Source organism: Macrotis lagotis, chromosome 1 (genome assembly GCF_037893015.1).
Source record: "Macrotis lagotis isolate mMagLag1 chromosome 1, bilby.v1.9.chrom.fasta, whole genome shotgun sequence".
Taxonomy (NCBI): Eukaryota; Metazoa; Chordata; class Mammalia; order Peramelemorphia; family Peramelidae; genus Macrotis; species Macrotis lagotis.
In genome coordinates, this window is record NC_133658.1 from 46,274,818 (window position 1) to 46,296,265 (window position 21,448).

Below are 21,448 nucleotides of genomic sequence, written 5' to 3' on the forward strand. Positions count from 1 at the left end.
TTGCTAGTTTTCTATTACTCGTTCTTATTTTTAAAAGGTGGAAGGTGACAGAATGAATAATCTCTAAATCCATTTGTAATTAGAAGGTGATCTTGTCTCAATCATGTACCTAGAAAAAGGAAAATAGGTAATGATTGTGTGATTGAACATCTTTCTTAGGGAGATGACTTACTATTCAACTAGTCTATAATCAAACACAGTACTATATGGGGAAAAACAAAAGAAAAGAAAAAACCATTTTGTATTTCCTTATTCAGTGGGACTAGCTTTGCAAAGAATGTATTGAAAGGACTACTTGAGTGATTCTAGTTGTCAGCATAAATAAAGTATGGGGGTGGAGAGTCCTTTATAAATCTATCAATTATTTTAAATTAAACAATAAGATGCTAATGTTGGATTGGTCTGGATGTTAATATTCTTGTTTTGTTTTAGAACATAATAATCATTCTAAAGTTCTGTGTTTAGGAAATAAAATCACTGTCTATAAAACGTACAATTCCAGAAGGTGATAGTACGATGACTGAAAAGCATCACAAAATATATGAATCTAGGTCAATGGATACTTTAACCAGTTTTTATAGCATCATTTTCAAAATCATCGTCTTTGGAGAAATGATTCCACCAAAGCCTACACTCAGAACAACATCTTAGAATGCTTGTACTTTTCTAGATTCCTTTCTGATTGTTTATGAAGAACAATTTTAAGCTATATTTAAGCTAAAATATTTTATGGAAATGTCATGATGACACTTCCATAATTAAATATAAATAGAAGGTTGGGGAAGGAACAAATTTTTTGAATACATTAAATACCAATAGATGGAAGAATGGATAAAATGTACAAGAAAAAACAACTATTGAACATATCATTATACTAGGTTTTAGGATATAAATTCAAAAGTGAGAATATTCTCTCCCTCAAAAAACTTACGTTTGAATGTGGAAAACCATGCAGTATATGTAGTATTGTGTGTGGTGTCAAGGGAAGGGAGTTTAAGTTTGAGGAGTAAGGAATGGTGAATGGAGGAGTTAAAGAGATGTAGATTGCCAAATTCTTTCCTAGAACAAGAGATGGAAAAACAAGAAGGGAGACCTGGGGGAAGGAGGGATATTATTCTCGAGTGCCAGAATAGATATCCAGTTGCCTAGGGTGGATGGCTATATGGGATTTGAAATGTGGTAAAATTAAGTGGGTTAGGTTAGTTTGTAGTCACTGACTCTCTAACTAATCAGGACAGCTCAGGTCCCAAACTGAGGATTTCAAAGCTGAGTGAATAAACTCAACAAGACAACAAATAAAACAGTTAAGCAAATAGTTTGCAAAATCATTTGTCATACAATTTTAGGATCCAAACTGAATATACAATTCTTCCACGTGAAAAAAAAAACTAAGAAACAAATAAGTTTTTAAATGCCATACTGATGATAGAAACTTATTTGGCAACCATAACAGAAGTGATTCGGATGAAAACTCACTGGAAACAATGAGTTCCAATGAATGATTATTTCATTAGATTAATTATATGGGACTGGCTTGGAATGAATAATTATGATAATAGCATTGAACTATATTTTCACTGTATTGAATTGATTTCATTTTAAAAATTCTTTTTCAGTTATTAGCTATGGAAATAATTTATCTTCTAATGTAAACTTAAAAAAATACAGGAAATAAAATTCAATTTCTTTTGAAAATTTTTTTGTTCTGAATTTAATGCTCATCCAAAAGGGTTATTTTTATATATGATGTTGAATAGAGAGAAGGGAATATACATAACATATAATACATATAACTATATATATAATTGTTATTCATGATTGCAATAGTTTGTCTTAAAAAACCACAAAATAAATTTTCCAAATCACTTTCAAAACTGTCCTGCTTGCCTGTTTCCTTCTGAATTTCATAAATTTAATTAATTTGATGTGATTAGCATGATACCTCTATTTCATGTGGATGCCAAGGTAAACTTGCAGTTGATCAAGAAGCTCCCTGTTGTCTCTAGAACATCTCATGGAGCTATAGTTTCTTAACTCTCTAACTATACTTCTTTCTAAAAGTTCCTGGTTCTTAATCCCCATTTATGGGAGCTTCTCCAGGTTGAGTTCTCCACATGTTGTTTTTTTGCTCGGAATACTCATGCACTTTCACATTTTCAAATACAATATCTTGATGCAATGCGTCTGACCTTTAACCTTACTCTGCTATGTGCCATTTAACCTTTTTTTGAGTCTCAGTTTTCTCCTCTGTAAAATGAGGTTAAATTAGCTGACTTTTGAGGTCTCTTCCAGGCCTGTGTCTATCATCCTATAAACTATACTTGATCATTTCTCTTAATTTCTAGTCCCAATTTTGAATCAAACATTTATACTTAGAGGTCTCATCTCATCAAATATAATATATGCAGCTTGTGATCTCAAACTCTGATCTCTGTATTTATATGGATTAAGTTCCATCTTGGAAGCTTCTTATGAACTGTGGCTCAGTTCTTTACCCAGGATTTTTCCTGGAAATGCTAAAATATAGCTTATTATATCTAGGTCTCTGGATACAAATGGGTCTGAGTTCCCATGCAAGCATTTAAGCTAACAATAAATACTGGATATGGGATAACCTTTATTTTAACACTTAGAGGGTAATTTTTTTTTTTAAAAAATGGTCTCAGGACTAAAAACAATCAAAATGACTTTCCTTTTTCTGGTAAGTCTCTCACTTCCCCTGAGGAACCTATATAGTTCTCCAGACTCATAGAACTACTGAGATTCCCGGGGAAGTGCTTTGATGACAAAAGAGAGACAATATTTAATCTATTAGTGAGCTTTACTCTCCTCTAGGGATCTTTATAATTCTACAGACTTTTAAGATTGAGGGCTCTCTTGAAGTGGAATTTTGCAATGATGTTACTAAAAAAAAATATCACAGAATCACAGAATTTTAGAGTTAGAAGGAACTTTAGTAGCCATCTTGTCTAATCTATACCTGAATGGAATTGCTACTACTGTATGCTCAATAAGCAGTTATTCTAATTAAAGACCTCTAAAGGAGAGAATCAACCTCTGCCCAAGAGAACCCAATTTAGTTTGGGGCCACGTTTTCCTCACATGGCTTCTCAATTTTACTCTTTCATCATTCCTAGTACTCCCCTCTGGAGCCAAAGATTGGACCTGTCCCTGACCTCTTCTCTGGTGTCTGCACAAGTACATATAACTCATGGGAGTAGACGAGTGTAAGGTCCAGATTTGTTTTTTCACAGCATGGCTCAGGTACTTGTTGCTCAGTTCCTGGTTCTGCTTCTCTCTACTTTAGACTCAGAAACTTGAGTGGAATGCCTCTTCTTTCCTGAAGGCTGGATCCAGAAACTCCATCATGTCCAGTACAGATTTACCCACTTTTTCTCAAGGAATTTGGGTCCACAGTGCTACCTATTCCACTTCTACCCTTGCTCCTGCTATTTCTTATGGTATAGTGTTTCTGGTTCTCCTAATAGGTGCACCTTTGCTCTTCTGCCATTGCTTTTTCTTAGCAGCTATCTCTGGGGCAAGGATTTCCCTAGGGAAGTTCTATAGGGATTAGCAAACTTCATATCCCTTAGACACCAAACCCCATTTTTGACCTTTGTCTGTGGTTCAACTCTCTTTGCATCTCTTTGGTCTACTTTTCCCTCATCTTCTTCCTCCTTCCATCTTGCTTCTCCTCATTCCTCCTCCTCATCTTCCTCCTCCTCCTTTTTTTTGTTAAAACATTCCCTCCAGATTTGGGACACACTCTCCCGTGACACATACCAGGTCACTGGGGAGAGAGGGATACAACCCAAAGAACAATGAAAGCAAGATAGAGAACAGTGTAACAAAGGCTTCTATCTCCAGATCCAAGAACTAGTAAAGTATTTTTTCCATTGTTGTAACTTTTTGCAGGATTTTGTGTCCTTTTACCTTTCTAGAGTCAATGGTCAGTCCTTCTTTCTCCAGGGGTCACATCCCCTGAAGTCACTGATGTTTTTAATGCCCATCAGCAGGAATTTCTTCCCTCATTCATCAGTATTATTCTAATGGTCATTGCTACACACTCCAATTGCCAGTGGTATTGTTGATGGCTTTGACAGATATGCTGTGTTTATTTTTTACAGACTTTAAGGAATCCACAATTTCATTGGTGTAAATCTTCTGTCAATCAAAATTACCACTGCTCTCACACATTAATGAGGAGTTTCATGAATTATTTTTGGACAGAAATAGTCATCAGGGAAGCTAGGTGGTGCAGTGGATAGAGCTCTGACCCTGGAGTCAGGAGGACCTGAGTTCAAATCTGACCTCAGACACTTGATAATTATCTAGCTGTGTGACCTTAAGCAAGTCACTTAACCCCACTGCCTTACAACCCCCCCAAAAGAATAAAAGAAAAGAAAGAAATGGTCAACAGCTGGAGGAAAAGCCTCTGGTGATGAATTTGGCTTGACCTAGTTAGACAGAAACACACAAGATAATCAAAAGCTCTGTAGGGCTCTGTGTCCCAAGTTTTCATTGGCATAGCCTTCAAATCCACAGGATCTCCTCTCTCCTCAATGGAGCCAAAGGAAGACATTGATAGTGTGTGGTGTGTGTGCATTTATTATAAATAAGAGCAACTATGCAGTTATTTGATCTGTGAAATTGGAACTGACCTTGAAAACTCCTCAACTCATGAGGACGGCACCCTTAGAACCTCTCAGAATCTTAAGAGTTGAATGGTACTTCAGAGTCATCTTGTTCAAGTCATATCTGGATAATATTCCCCCAACAAATAGGATGACTGATAGTTTCTTTTTTAAAACATCACTTCTTAAAAACTTCTTAAAGACATCATTTCATCCAGTGATGAGGGGTTCACTACTTGCCATTCAACCTGTACAGAGTTCTGTTAGAAAATTTTCCCTTATATAAAGTCTGTATGTATAGGGGTGGGTGGGAAGGGAGTTGACTCAATCAATTAAATCATTTCACAACTTATAGTAACTAACAAGATGTTATCCCTGATTCTTTTGTAGATGCGTAAACACCTCTGGGTGTGTAGATGCATATAGTGCCAGACCTGGAGTCTGGAGGACTCCTCTTCCTAAATTCAAATCTGGCCTAAAATATTTCCTAGCTGTGTGAACCTGGGCAAGTAATTTAACCCTGCTTGCCTCAGTTGCTTCATCTTTAAAAATGAGACAGGGAAGGAAATGGCAAACCACTCCAGTATCTTTGCCAAGAAAATCCCAAATAGGGGCATGAAGAGTCAGATATAACTGAAATGACTGAACAGCAGACTTCTGTAATACAAACATGTTTGAATCTATTAGAGCCTTTAAAGGAGGTGCTTGATCAATTTAGAAATCTCTGGAAGACACTGGATTACTTAATATATGATAAGGTTGTACGAGAAGCTTATTTATATGGGTTGAGGAAACTTGTTCCCACTTTGGGGGCTTTATATGAAATAGCAAGCCAATTCAGAACTCAAGTCAACACTTTAGAAAATCATCTCGGGGTGGCTAGGTGGCGTAGTGGATAAAGCACCGGCCTTGGAGTACCTGGGTTCAAATCTGGTCTCAGACACTTAATAATTACCTAGCTGTGTGGCCTTGGGCAAGCCACTTAGCCCCATTTGCCTTGCAAAAAAAAAAAAAAGAAAAAAGAAAAAAGAAAATCATCTCCCAGCCTCCCTAGATTCTGAGAAGTGACAAGGAACAAATTGGCTCTGGAGATCTGACCTGTCTTTCCTGTCACATGAGAAAAATATCCCAATCTGCAATTTCTACTTTTTTCTCCTAATACTGGTCTGGAGGGTCAAGAAAAACTCTACTTTTTATTACATATTCTATCCTATCACTCTGTCTATCACTGAGGCCAGAAATCCCCAATTTCGTCTGATCCTAGATGTCATACTGTTTGGATCTCTCACTGCCTGGTCAACTACCCTGTCCATTCTCTACTTTTTAAATGTTTGTGTGTGTATAGAGCATAAAAACACAAAGTAATATGGGACTGTGACATGGAAGGTTAATTTTGTGTATTCCTGGTCTTCAGAAACACTGTAGTTTTAGATTGTGGGAAAGCTTCAGGGCTACAAAGGATTGAGTCAGCCCTGTCTTAGTTGGATAAACCTGATCTAATTCCATATTATAATTGATGAACTAAAACATCTCAGGGAGAATATGGAAAGGTAGAAAACCTAGTCACACATGGTTATATTTGGGGAAATAGAGTTAATCTCTTAAGGCTTCATTTTTTTTCTTTTTGGTTTTTAAGTTGTTAACTATCTATAGTTATTTGTTTTCTATGGTTTTTTTCCCTGTTTGAATATAAATTGCAGAAGAGTAGTGAAAAAATATATATGTATGTGTGTATTCATGCATATATAATGTATATGTACATATATATGAGGATGTAACATGAAAGGCTATTTTTTATTTGTATATTATATGTTATATATGATACAATATAATATACAACATAATATAATTGTATAATATCATATAATAAGTCATTATAAAAATGAAATTATATATTATATAATTGTCCTTCCACTTTTCCATATAAATTATATATTATACAATGATGATATTATAAATGATATATATATATATTTTATAATTACAAATACATTAACTTACATGTCACAGGTCCATATATATATATATATATATATATATATATATATATATATCTATACATTTTATATCATCCATACAATAAATACACATCCATGTACACACATATATTACAAATATAAAAATTATTTAACCCTTATACATTAATAGCACAATTACATACAGAAGGTACCTAATATATGTTTGTTGCATAAATCAATTTGAATTGAACTGGAGATGATGGGAAAACAATTTTATAACTCAATTATTTACTAGGAAATGGTGCGGCTAGACGGCAGGGGCAACTAGATAGCCCAGTGGATAGATAGAGTACCAGCCCTGGAGTCAGGAGGACCTGAGTTCAAATCTGGCCTCAGACATTCAATAAATGCCTAGTTGTGTGGCCTTGGGCAAGTCACTTAATCCCATTGCTTTAAATAAATAAAATAAAAAATACTAGAAAATACTTGATATCATAGTTGTAGTTTGATAATAAGTAATATTCTAATATAACAAAATGCAGACTTTGAGGGTGGAGCCAAGATGGCAGTGTGAAGCTAATATGCTCCTGGGGCTTTTCCCTACCAGAGATAAATGAAGTCTCTGCACAGACATTAAAATTACAGATCCCTACAAGAAAAAGAGAGGATCCAAAGAAGTTAATAACAGTCAACATTGTAGAGGATCTTCAGTGAAGGTCTGTCTGTTTGAGGGAAAAGGGGAAGTAAAGCCCAGCAATGTGGGACAGTGGGAAAGCCAGTGAGAGGCTTTTAGCCACAATGCAATCTAGGTCCTGAGAGCTTGACAACAGCATAGGTCCTGGTAGCCAGATAACAAGCCAGCAGGGAGAGTTCCAGCCCCAAACAAATGAACCCTGGGAACACCAGGGCAAAAGACATGACTGAGTTGAGAACAAACCACTGAATAGTCAGAACCTGGACATGAAGGAGGAAATAATCCTGTATAGGCAACATATTGGTCAATGACAATTGGCCTAGCATAAAAAGCTTGGATCTATACTCCCCATACCTCAGGAGCAGAGCTAAAACAACAAAGATAAGCAAAAATGTTTAGAGTGCTCACTATGGAAAACTACTTTGCAGATAAAGATGATAACAATGCCATGTTGGAAGAAGAAATCAGTGAAAAATTACTCACAGGGGAAGTCTCAAAAGAGTGTATGAACTGGACTCAAATCCAAAAGTTCATAGAAGAGCTTAAAAAAAGAATTTAAAAATCAGAGAAGAGAGGAAGAAGAAAAATAGAAAAAGGAAATGAAAGTCACACAAGAAAATTATGAAAAATTGACCAAAGAAATCAACCAAATTAAAACTAAAAATAACCAACTAGAAAAGGAAACACAAAAGCTAATTGAAGAAAATAAAACACTAAAAATTAGAACTGAGCAAATAAAAATCAATGAATCTGGTAGGCTATAAGATTCCATCAAACAAAACATAAAGGCTGAAAAAAACTGAAGAAAATGTAAAGTACTTTTCAGGGAAAACAAATGACCTGGAAAATAGATCCAGGAGAGAAAATTTACGAATCATTGGACCACTAAAAAACCTAGATCAAAAAAAAAAGAACCTGGGAAACATCATGAAAAATTATCAGGGAAAACTGTTCAATTCTGCTAGAACAAGAAGATTATAGCCAGTGAAAGAATACACAGAACCCTTCCAGAAAGAGGACCTCCCCCACCCCAGGATAAAAACTCTAAGGGCTGTTATAGTCAACTCAGAACTCAGAACTCATAAAGGAGAAAATTCTGTAAGTAATAAGAAGGAAACAATTTAAATACAAAGAGAACACAATCATACTCACACAGGATTTATCATCCTCAACATTGGAGTAATAGAGGACCTGGAATACCATATATTAGAAAGCAAAGGACCTGGGATTACAATCACAAATTTGCTACCCTGAAAAATTCAGCATGTACTGTCAGGGAAAATGATGGATGTTCAACAAAATAGGAAACTTCCAAAATTTCCTGACAAAAAGATCAGAACTGAACAGAGAATTCAATTATCAAATACACAATTCAAGAGATGGTAAATGAAAGGTAAATGAAAAGGGGAAGGACAAAACACTGCTCCCAGCAGCAAGGGCAGTTGCCTGACTTACACTCCAGGGAGGAGCAGGCACAACTTAGGGGATCAGCGGGGGGAGCAAGTGAGCAACCATGTGAAGTCCAGCCCTCAGGGCACACAGCGATCAGCGTGGCCATGGCAGCCCAGATCCAGGAACGGAAAGCAGAAGCTGGTAAGCAGGAGTCCCCGGAGCATGAGCCCTGAGCCTAGGGAGGGGAGTGAAGAGAGATTGCCGAGCTCTGTCCTCTGTCCCTGGAACAGGATTCTGGAGTTCTGACCACATTCAGATCCTGATCGCAGTCTAGGCCCCTCATAGAACAGCAGGGCCCCCCACCTCAGCCCTGTGCCAGAGGGTTGTGTTTATGGTCATTCACAGATCAGGAGGGAAGACAGAGCCTCACACACTGAGATCCTTGTGGGGGTGTCCCACTAATACACAAAAGCTCAGGAAGCACCCCCAAAACAGGCACAGGCTGGGGAAATGAGTAAGAAGAGAAAAAAGAGGAACACCATTGGGAAATACTTTGCCTGTGATCCCAAGAAGGATCAAAACACTCAATCTGAAGATGAGGAAGTACAAGCTCCTGCATCTAAAGACTCCAAGAAAAACAGAAATTGGACTCAGGCTATTATAGACCTCAAAAAAGACTTTGAAAATCAAGTGAGGGTGGTAGAAGAAAAAATTGGGAAAAGAAATGAGAGAGATGCAGGAAAAGCATGAAAAAGAAGTCAGCAGCTTAGTCAAGGAGATCCAAAAGAATGTTGAAGAAAATAGCATGCTAAAAACCAGCTTAGGTCAAATGGATAAAACAGTTCAAAAAGTTATTGAGGAGAATAATGCTTTAAAAAGCAGAATTGGCCAGATGGAAAAAAGAAATAAGAAAGCTCGCTGAGGAAAACAAATCCTTCAGACAAAGAATGGAACTGAGGGAGGTTGCTGATTTTACAAGAAATCAGAACATGATACTTCAAAACCAAAAGAATGAAAAATTAGAAGAAAATGTGAAACATCTCATTGAAAAAACAACTGATATGGAAAACAGATTTAGGAGAGATAATTTAAAAATTATTGGAATACCTGAAAGTCATGACCAGGAAAAGGGCCTTGACATCATTTTCAAAGAATTACTACAGGAAAATTGCCCTGATATCCTAGAAGAAGAGGGCACAATAGAAATGGAGAGAATCCACCAATCTTCCCAAGAAGGAGATCCAAAAAAACAACCTCCAGGAATATTATACCAAGTTCCAGAACTCCCAAGTCAAAGAGAAAATATTACAAGCAGCCAGAAGGACCCAATTCAAATATCATGGAGCTGCAATCAGGATCACACAGGACTTAGCAACTACATTAAAAGCTCGTAGGGCTTGCAATATAATATTCCAGAAGGCAAAAGAGCTCAGAATGCAACCGAGAATCAACTACCCAGCAAAACTGAACATCCTCTTCCAGGGAAAAAGATGGACTTTCAATAAACCAGGGGAATTTCAAATGTTCCTGTTGGAATGGCCAGAGCTGAACAGAAGGTTTGATGGTTTGATCTTCAAATACAGGACTCAGGTGAAGCATAGAGAGTGGAGGAGAGGGGGAAATTATGAGGGACTTAGTGATGATGAACTGCATGTATTCCTGTATAGAAAAATGATACTGATAATACTCATATGAACCTTCTCATTCAATAGAGCAGGTAGAAGGAGCTTTTATAGATGAAGCACAGGAGAAAGCTGAATTTGAAGATATATTGTGGTGCAAAAATGGAGTCAATAGATGAAAGGAAAATGTAATGGGAGAAAGAAAAAGAAGAGGAGGAATAGGCCAAGATATTTCATGTAATAAGATTTTTCTTTATTATAATGAGCTATTGCAATGATATGGAAGCGGGGGAAGGCAAGGGGGAATGAGGGAGTCTTCTCTCTCATCAGAGGTGGCTAGGAGAGGAATCAGCACATATACTCAATGGAGTATAGATATCTGGAATAAGAAGGAGAGAAGGGGGACAGGGGGTCGGGGGGGATGTGAGTGATGGAGGAGAGGATGGACCATGGGGGAGAGTGGTCAGATATGGCACATTTTCTTTTTTACTTCCTGCAAGGGGCTGGGATTGAATGGCCTGTCCGGGACCATAGGGGGGCGGGTGAATGCTGGGCCTAAGGAGTGCTATGTGGGCTCAGAGCCTCTTGGTCCCAGGGCCAGGGATCTGTCTGCTGTGCCACTCAGCTACCCTACAGCAGAGACAGAGTGAAAGGAGAGACAAAATAAAGTACATGGTAGTGGAAAAGTACAAATAGAGGGAGTTGTGATCAGCAATGGTAACAGTGGAAAAATATGGAAGTAGTTTTTGTGATGGACTTATATAAAAAATGTGATCCACCCATGACAGAGCTGGTGGTGTTGGAACTCAGATTGAAGCACATTTTCTATTATTATTATTTGAGGGGGGGGGGTTCCAGTGCAAATGGGGCTGGGTGGCCTGCCTGGGGGGGCCACACAGCTAGGTGATTGTTGGGTGTCTAAGGCCGGATTTGGACCCGGATGCTCCTGGCTCAAGGGCCAGTGCTATGTCCACCACCTGGCTGCCTCTACTATTATTATTATTACTATTGTATTTTATTTTGGGTCTTTTTTTTTTTTGGTTTTTGTAGGGCAATGGGGTTGGGGTGGCTTGCATGGGGTCACACAGCTGGGTGATTGTTGGGTGTATGGGGTCAGATTTGGGCTTGGGTGCTCCTGACTCCAGGGCTGGTGCTTTGTCCACTGTGCCACCCGGCCATACCTACAATTATTATTATTATTATTTTTTAATTTTAATTTTTTTCTCTCCCCTTTACTTTATTGCTTATGTAGGTCTATATTTTTGGGGGAGGGGTATCATGTTTACTCTTAATCAAGAATATTTTAGTAATGTATAAAAAATATTGTTTGTACAAAATAAGAACAAATAAAAAAATTTTTAAAATTAAAAAATTTTAAAAAAAGGAAAGAGAAACCAAAAACTAATTGAAAACTATTAAATAACTTAATTTTAAATAATGAGTGTATCAAATAACAAATTATAGAAATGATCAAAATTTTATATATATATATATATATATATATAAAATGATAATGATGAGACATCATATCAAAATTTATGGTATGTAGTCAAGGCAGTTTTGAGGGGAAACTTTATCTCTAGATACTTATATGAATAAAATAGAGAAGGAAATCAATGAATTGACTATGCAACTAAAAGAGTTAGAAAAAACAAATTAAAGATCCCCAATTAAATACCAAATTAGAAATTCTGAAAAATCACAGGGGAGTTTAATACAATTGAAAGCAAGAAAACATTGATGTAATAAATAAAATAAAAAAGTTGGTTTTATGAAAAAATAAAATAGATGAACTTTTGTTTAACCTGACTCAAAAAAGAAAGAAGATAACCAAATTACCAGTATCAGAAACGAAAATGATGTACTAACCACCAATGAGAAGGAAATTCAAGAAATAATCCAGAGCTACTTGACCAAATTGTACGCCAATAAATTTGATAACCAGAGTGAAATGGATGAATATTTACAAAAATACCAAAAGAATTAACAGAAGAGGAACCAGATTAACAGAAGAGGAAATAATATATTTAAATAACCCCATTTCAGAAAAAGAAAGTAAAGAAACCATCAATAAATTCCCTAGGAAAAAAATCTCCAAACCCAGATGGATTTATAAAGGGAATTCTACCAAACATTTAAGAAACAATTAATTTCTATTCTGCATAAACTATTTAATGCATAGGATTAGGAGTTCTGTCAAATTCCTTTTATGCAACCTACATGGTGCTGATACGTAAACCAGGAAGAACCAAAACAAACAAAACTATACCTAAACTATACCTAATCTTCCTAATGAGCATTGATGGAAAAACCTTAAATAAAATTTTAGCAATGAGATTACAGCATATTATTACTAGGATAATACACCAGAATCAGGTAGGATTTATATCAGGATGCCAGGGATGGTTCAATATTTGGAAAACATTCAACATAATTTAACATATCAATAGAAAAACCAGCAGAAAACATAGGATCATCTCAATAGATGCTGAAAAAGCCTTTGATAAAATGAATCCATTTCAATTAAAAACACTAGAAAGTCTAGGAACAAATGGAGTTTTCCTTAAAATAATAAAATAGTATCTAAAACCATCAACAAATATGATATTTAATGAGATAAACTTTGAGCATTTCCAACAAGATCAGGGGTGAAACAAGGAGGCCCATTATTACTATTACTCTTCAGTAGTATTAGAAATGTTAGCTGTAGCAATTAGAGAAAAAAAATTGAAAGGATCAGAATTGGCAATGAGGAAACAAAACTTTCACTCTTTGCAGATGATATGATTGAATATTTAGAGAACCTGATAAAATCATCTAAAAACTACTTGATACAATTAACAAATTCTGCAGGGTATAAAATAAACCCACATAAATCATCAGTATTTCTATACATAAACAACAAAGCCCAAGAGCAAGGGATAGAAAGAGAAATCCCATTTAGAGTAACTATAGACAACATTAAATACTAGGGAATCTACCTCCCAAGATAAACCCAGAAATTGTATAAACACAATTATAAAGCACTTCTCATCCAAATAAAGTCAGAGCTAAATAACTGGAAAAATGTCAATTCCTCATGGTTAGGTTGAGGTAATAAAAATGCCAATGCTGCCCAAATTAAATTACTTATTCAGTGCCATGCCAATCAAACTACCAAAGAACTATTTTACTGAGCTAGAAAAAATAGTAACAAAATTCATCTGGAGCAATAAAAGATCAAGAATAGCAAGGGAACTTATTTAAAAAATATATAATGGAAGGTGGCCTAGCTCTACCAGATCTAAAACTATACAGTAAAGAAGCAGTCACCAAAACTGCCTGGTACTGGTTAAGAAATAGAGTAATGGATCAGTGGATTAGGATAGGTTCAAAAGAGACTGCAGTAAATGACTTCAGCAATCTATTGTTTGACAAACCCAAAGACATAAGCTTTTGGGATAAGAACTCACTATTTGATAAAAATTGTTGGGAAAACTGAAATATGGGAAAAACTGGGCAAAGACCCACATCTCAGACCCTTTACCAAAATAAGGTCAGAATGAGTACAGGATTTAGATATAAGGATGACACCATAGATAAATTAATAGACCAAGAAATTATCAGATCTATGGAAAGGGGACAAATTTATGACCAAACACAAATTAGAGTACATTATAAACTACAAAATGAATATTTTGACTATATTAATTTACAAAGGTTTTGCAATAATAAAATCAATGCTGCCAAAATTAAAAGGAAAGCAGAAACCTGGGAAACAATCTTTACAATTAGGAGTTCTGATAAAGGTCTCATTTCTAAAATATATATAGAGAGAATTACAACAAATTTATATGGTTACAAGTCATTTCCCCAATTGATAAATGGGCAAAGGATATGAATAGAGAGTTTTCAAATAAAGAGATTAAAGCTATATATAATTATATGAAAAATGCCCCAAATCATTATTGATTAGAGAAATGCAAATTAAAACAATTCTGAGGTATCACCTCACACCTACCAGATGGGCTAAGATGATAAAAAGGGAAAGTGATCAATGTTGGGAGAGGTTATGGGAGGATTGGGACATTAATACATTGTTGGTGGAGTTGTGAACAGATCCAACCATTCTGGAGAGCAACATGGAACTATGTCCAAAGAGCAATAAAAATGTTCATTCTCTTTGACTCAGCTATTCCAATTCTAGGCCTATACCTAGAAGAAATTATAAAAAATGGGAAAAGTGTCACATGTTCCAAAATATTCATAGCAGCTCTTTTTTGTAGGGACTAAAAATTGGGGAATGATTAAATAAGTTATGGTACATGAATATTATGATACTATTGTTCTATAATAAACCATAAATGGTTGGACTCTAGAGAAGCATGGAATGAATTACAAGATCTGATGCTGAGTGAAGGGAGCAGAACCAAGAGAACAATGTACACATCAATAACAACACTATGAAAATGATCAACCCTGATGGAACCAGCTCTCAACAGTTCAGAGAACTAGGTCAACCCTATTAGATCAACAATGCTATCCCTTCCAGAAGAAGGAAAACAAAACAAAGAAATCCTTCAGAATCTGTTGAATACTAAATTCTCTTTTAAAAAAAAAGATCTCTGGTGTATTTCTTTTCCTTAATCCTAATTTTTCATACCGAAAATGACTAATTTGTAATATGCTTAACTTAAATGTGTTTGTACAATATTAACCTGTTTACCTCTGAAGGGAGGGGGTGGGAAGGGAGGGTGGAAGGAACTTTTGAAACTTAAAAATATACATATGCATATGGATGAATGTTGAAAAAATCTTCATAAAATATATTTGGAAAAATAAAATATCATTTAAAAATGCACATTAAAAGATATTGATAAGAAATAGACAAAATGGTGATAGAGAGTCTTGGGAAAACATAGTGGATAGTGTTGAATCTTGTGTTATGAAGACTCATCTCCCTGAATTCAAATTCGATCCCAGACCTAACTAGCTGTGAGACCATGGACATGTCACTTAACCCTCTTTGTCTCTCTTTCTTCATCTGTAAAATGAGCTGGAGAAGGAAATGGCAAACCACCACAATATCTCTGCTAAGAAAACCACAAATGGGTTCAAAAAGAATCAGACATGACTGAACAACAGTCTCACGAGTTTACAAATCTCTTGAATGCATTACTATCAAATTATGAATCATTCATTTTCAGAATAAATCATTCCCATTTATACAGTTGCAAAACATACTAAATTTGAGTAAAAGATTTAATGTTGGTCCTTCAATGCATGCTGGTCAGAGTTTGGTTTTGTTTTGTTTTAGGGATGTGTCTGTGTATGGAAATGTGATTGATTTTTAGTTTTGGTTTTTTTTTTTTGTTTTATGAGTTGGATTTCCCCTGACTAAATCTCTATGCTTATACAACCCAGTCAGATTAAACAACCCCAGCTTAACTAGTGAAGGCCAGTTCATCAACACTGTTAAGATCATACAAACAAGGGGAAAATACCAAGGAATTTCTTCTATTTGTCTACTTGGTTATCTGTGTTCAATATACAGAAGAGAAAATAGCATGAATAGATTTAAATGCTCTATTTTGACAGGCTAATTAGAATTCCAATCACAACCTGCCTGCTCCTTCTAATCTATCAATGTCCAGGAAAGGCATCCAACTATCTCCAAAATAACTGTACAAGAAGATGTCAGGGACAAAGGAGGAGGCAAAAATTTAGGCAAATGGGAATAGCTTGGTGTAACTGTAGCTGGTCCATAATGGAAGCAGTGACTCCTGTAGCAAGATATATCAATACTATTAAGTGATAAAACATTTCTCTGCACAGAACTTAGAGACTGTTGGCTTAAGTCCTGTCAATCTCCACCTGGCCTACCTTGTAATCAATAGTTCCAACTGAGAACTCTACAGGATGCATGATTCTTATCCACTTAAATTAGAGCTCGCCCTCTGTACGAGATGTCCTAGCATGGGGCTGTATCTGATACAGGCAGTGGTGTATCAGACTCTGACTTCTCCAAGGTCCATTAGAAATACTCTTCTTATCGCAAAGACATCACCATGTGCAAACACTGGGGCTCTTGATTCATACTCAGTTCTCAAAGCTGAGCGGTAATAAGGCATTGGGATAACTGTGGGTCAGGACACTCTCTGGGAAATCATTTCTGGATATAGGTCTGCCTGGGGTTTGTGCTACTATCAACTGTTCTCTAGGCACATTCTTTCTGACTTTATCAAGAATAATGGGCAGCTCATCAGTGTTGGCTTCACTAATCACATGTTCAGATGTTTTGTTGATTTGGGGTATTCTGGAAGTGAAAAATCATTAGAGCTCATTTGAATTATTCAGTAATTGTGAAAATACATGAAAGTCTTGTCTCTACAGTTAGACTATCAGCTTTTTAAGTGTGTGTGGGGGGGACTGTCTTGTTTTTTCTATATCTCCCACAGTTTCTGAACCAATGCTGCACATCACAGACCCTTGTTGACCTCACAAAAGCAATAGGATAGTGACCTTTTGAGGGATTTCAATCTGGACTCCAATAGCTACTTCTCATGGAACTGGTTCTTGGCCTCTGAGTTCTTCAGGAAAGATTGATTTTGAAGGTGTGTAATACTCTCTGATGCCCCTGGAATTTTATCCCCTACCATGCCCAACCTACAAAAGTTAGAGAAAAAGTCTTCCACATTTATAAGTGGAGTGGGAGGTTTGTTTGCATGCTTTAGCCCAAATTAGACATCCACTTAGAGTGGATTATTTAGGAAAAGCAATAATTTTTACATCATTTCATTTTGGGACAGCAGTGACTCTGTGTGTGTGTGTGTGTGTTTGTGTGTGTGTGTGTGTGTGTGTGTGTGTATACATAGTTGTGTGTAGGTGTGTTTCTGATGTCAGTTTATACTGACTCAAAACATCCAACCTTGACTAGAAGAAGTTGGACTAAGATATTTTTTCTCACCTTCAGTTGATTTTCTGTCTGCAGAAACACAGGGGGTCAATTTCTCTCTTTCGCTGTGAGTTTTAATTGTGGTTTGTATTAATGGATAAAATGTCAAGGAAAAAGCTAAAAGTTATTGCTTTTAAAGATTAGATTTTAGTGACTGTTTGAACCATTGCAGCAGACATTGGTAAGGGGAAGTAAAATATTTCAAGAATCATTCAAGTCCATATAGAACCTGGAGGGCAGTCAAAAATGGAAAACTGACAAAGTATCTCTTCAAAAAAGCCTTATTGATGCGCAGAAAAGAAACACAGTTAGAGGGACCAGGTACCTGGGGTGGTTTTCAACCATGTAACAGGCTTCTTGAATTTGGAAGAACAATGAGACCAGTTTAAAGAAAATGGAATACAATGGAAAAGCAAAAAAAATTAAAAATCCAAACCCTATAAATACAAAGGCTAGAGAGTACTGAAGATCCAAAAAAAGTAAATATTTACTTTTAAAATTATTTTTTTTAATTAACAAAATCATTGCCATAAGTCTAAATGGGCCTGTAAGATCTAGACACTATCATACTATGTACAACTCTAAAAAAGAGTTTGGGAGGTTTAAAATGTTCAAATTTTGTCCTCCTTTGAAGGAATGATGAACTCTAATAAATAGATAATATTCAGAAGCAGAATTACTCTATTATTATAGAAATTTCCAAGTGGAGGTAGAATGCTGCAAATTTACTTACATCAGTGTCATATGTGATGAAAAGTTAAGAGATTAAAAAGCTAGAGATGAAGATGTAAGAATTAAGACAAGCCAAAAACCTCACATTTATGTATCATAAATACTTTCCTTAAGGAGAGAATCAAGAGATACTGGACATTGTGAGTACCAAAGAACACCTCCTAAAATAAATCTGATTATATTTGGACAGGAAAGAACTAGTCATTGATATGGGATTGACTTCAGAGTTAGTCATGCTACCAACTTGTTAGAGCAAAGATCAAAACCAAAAGCACATTAGAAAAATAAAATGGGAATATGTAAAATGCAACTGAAGTAAATCAAGTATGTGTAAATAAGTTGCTGATGTGAAAAAATGTGAAATTAGGACAATAGAATCTACATTGATACAGATCATCACAATTTCTTAAAAAATATATTATATAATATATATTATATAGAGAGAGAATCTATAAATAGAATAATATAAATCATCATAAAAATAATATCATAAGTAACCAGAAACATTTGCTGAGAGATGTGGCAATCCAGGAAAACAGTAGTTTAGAATATAAACTATTTCATAACATTTTACAACATAACAAAATGTTAACAATATGTCATAAAACATGAGAGGCAACTAAATGCAATGGTAAAGTTAGGATGATTCATCTTCCTAAGTTCAAATCTGGCCTCAGACTCTTACTAGTTGTATGATCCTCAGCAATCCACTTAACTCTGTTTACCTTAATTTCCTTATCTATAAAATGAACTGGAGAAGGAAATGGCAAATGATTCTGATATCTTTGTCATGAACCCACACATGGGATCATAAATGATGGGGTCAGCCATGACTGATATGACTGGACAATGACAATGTAAAACACTCATAAGCAATGAAAAAGAAAGATTGATGAGAGATCCAACAAAACAAATGTATCCTAAGGGTGCATAAAGATGAGAAGGGAAGAACAATTCATTTCCCAGGAGCTTTAGAATGGATTCCATCATGATCCCATGAATCTCATCACTAAGAAATTCATTATTCTGCCAGATATCAGTCTTGATATTCATACATCTGTACCCTCTGCCCCTCTTACTGGGGGCCTGGAGGACAGGGCAAAAAATTTCCTTCCTAACACTATATTTAAAGACAGCATCCAGGTCATCAATCTCTTCATTTTCCATCAACTATATTTTCTGAACTCTACCATGACTCTGAATTTGTAACTTTGCTCTTCTCCTCTGACTAACACATGGCAATGAAAATAAAAATATTTTTCCTATTAATATTTCCACAATAAACTCCATGTTAATGAAAGTAGAACCACCACAACTGGTTTCAATCATCAAAGTGTTATATGAGCAACTTATATGAGCAATGATAATAATGATGATGATGATGATGATGATGATATATAGAATTAATATGGCATTTTAAATTTTGCCTAGTGCTTTAAAATATTATTTCAGTTTATCCTCATAAAAACCCTGGAAGGGTAGTATAATAACAATCCCATTTTACAAATGAAGAAAATAACTGATAACTGACTGAAAAATGCAGAGAATGACTCATTCTATACTGTTTATATTTTGTTGATTATAAAAAAAGGATGATTTGGTAGAACAAAATGCTGCCTTTAAGGTTTTCCTCCAACAAGATGCTTCCCATGCATATAAAAAAAATCAGAAAATATAGACAATTTGTTTTTATTTTTCCTTTTTTGTTTGTTTTGTTTTGAAAGGAAACTTGGGTTAAATTTCTTGGACACATAGCTAATAAATATGGGTTAAGTGATTTGCCCAGGGTCACATAGTTAAGTATCAAGTAATTATCACATAAGTAGTAAGTGCCCAAGGCCTGCTTTGAACTCAGGTCCTCCTAATTGCAGGCCTGGTACTCTTATCTACTGTACCATCTAGATGTCCCATAAATAACTATTCAGGGATTGACTGATTATTTTTATATTGAGCTAGGCTTGATATAAAAGCAGGAAAATATGTTTGCCAAAGATGTTTGCACTGGACTTCATAACAGTTTGTAGTGCCTGCTCTTCAAATGGAAGAAGGATTTCCTATTGAGGTTGAGATTCTCTGGATCAGGAGTTCTTAACCTGAGGTCTCTGAACTTGTCTTAAAAAATATTTTGATACCTGTAATTCCATATAGTTGGTTTCCTTTGATTTCTCTATATTTTAAAATGCATTTAAAACATTGTTCAGAGAAGGTTTCACCAGAATGTCAAAAGGGACCATGACACACACAAGGCTAAGAACCGAATTAGCTGTTTACAGATGACATTTTGTGCATTGCAAAGTCCTAAAACACTGCAAATCTCCTAAATTAAATTCATAATCTCACACAAACACATAGACACAATTTGACCTATTCAAGCAAGAGAAAGCAAGTGAATTTAATGCTGATATGCAGCGAGGTAACACAGAGAGCTAGTCTATCAAAACAAGTCTTGGATAGATATTATGTCCAATGGGACATTGGGGATTTATTAGGGCTTTTAGGGACCCCAAGCTATTCCCTGAACTAAAGATACATATTTTCTTTTTACTTCAAGGGATATTTTATAAATGCAAAAATCATGGAATACCACTGTTTCTGATGAATTCAAGTTGAGGGTCATCCAAAGGCTATTGGAGAGCTGCATGTATGGTGGGCATGAATAAATTATAACACATTACCAGCAAAGAACTGTATGGGAAGAAGTGGGATGAAGAATGCTTTCAGAGTGACATAGGATCAGAATAAGAGGATGATTTGTGATGTAGTTTGGTGGGGGGAGGAATAAGCAATAGATCACCTCTATCGCATTTTTTAGTCATAATATCAAAGAAAAATGGAGGAAGAAACCCATCCTCACTCTTATCATTAGGTACACTTCTGTGGAAAATTTACCAGAGATACAGCAAGAATTACACTGAATGACGAAGCATGGACAGGCCCCATTCTAGAGGAGTATCTGCACAGAGAGGACTGTAGGTATATTATAGGTTTTTCTTTTGAGATTTTCAGACTAAGCAAAAATGGTAGCAATTCAATTCAATAGTCAAGATCCAAATCATTAATTTTAAAAATAGTTACTTAAAATACTTTTGATTCAATTTGGGAAGAATTGATGATGCTGGCTCATTGTGAACATTATCTATCTAATTACTAACATTAGCCCAAATCTATATAAATCTGAAAACCAATAAAATAAAACAATTTCTAGTTTCAGTATCTAATATCTTTCCTTAAAGGTAAACTTTTGTCAAGGGAATAAAAATATGAAAGTTTCTTTATTCCTTTCCAGTGATTCATTTTGTTTGCTTTGATGAGGGATTCAATATAGTAAAATCTGATGAAGACAGACAAATAAATTTCATTATTTATGTTATAAAATAATTCTCTATTATATAAAAGGATATTCTAAGGTTCTAAATAGTCATTCCTTACTGAATAAGTGTTTGTTTATAGCTCACTAATTACTTGAGAGAAAGATCAGAGGT

General features: G+C 35.5%; 1 long non-coding RNA gene across 1 annotated transcript; it reads left to right on the forward strand.

Annotated features, from left to right (window-relative positions):
• Positions 1-16,826: 16,826 nt before the first annotated feature.
• LOC141513258 (uncharacterized) lies at positions 16,827-20,640 on the forward strand. The gene is made up of 2 exons (XR_012475749.1): positions 16,827-16,893; positions 20,518-20,640. It is a non-coding gene; the product is annotated as an uncharacterized LOC141513258 (long non-coding RNA).
• The last annotated feature ends 808 nt before the right edge of the window (positions 20,641-21,448 follow it).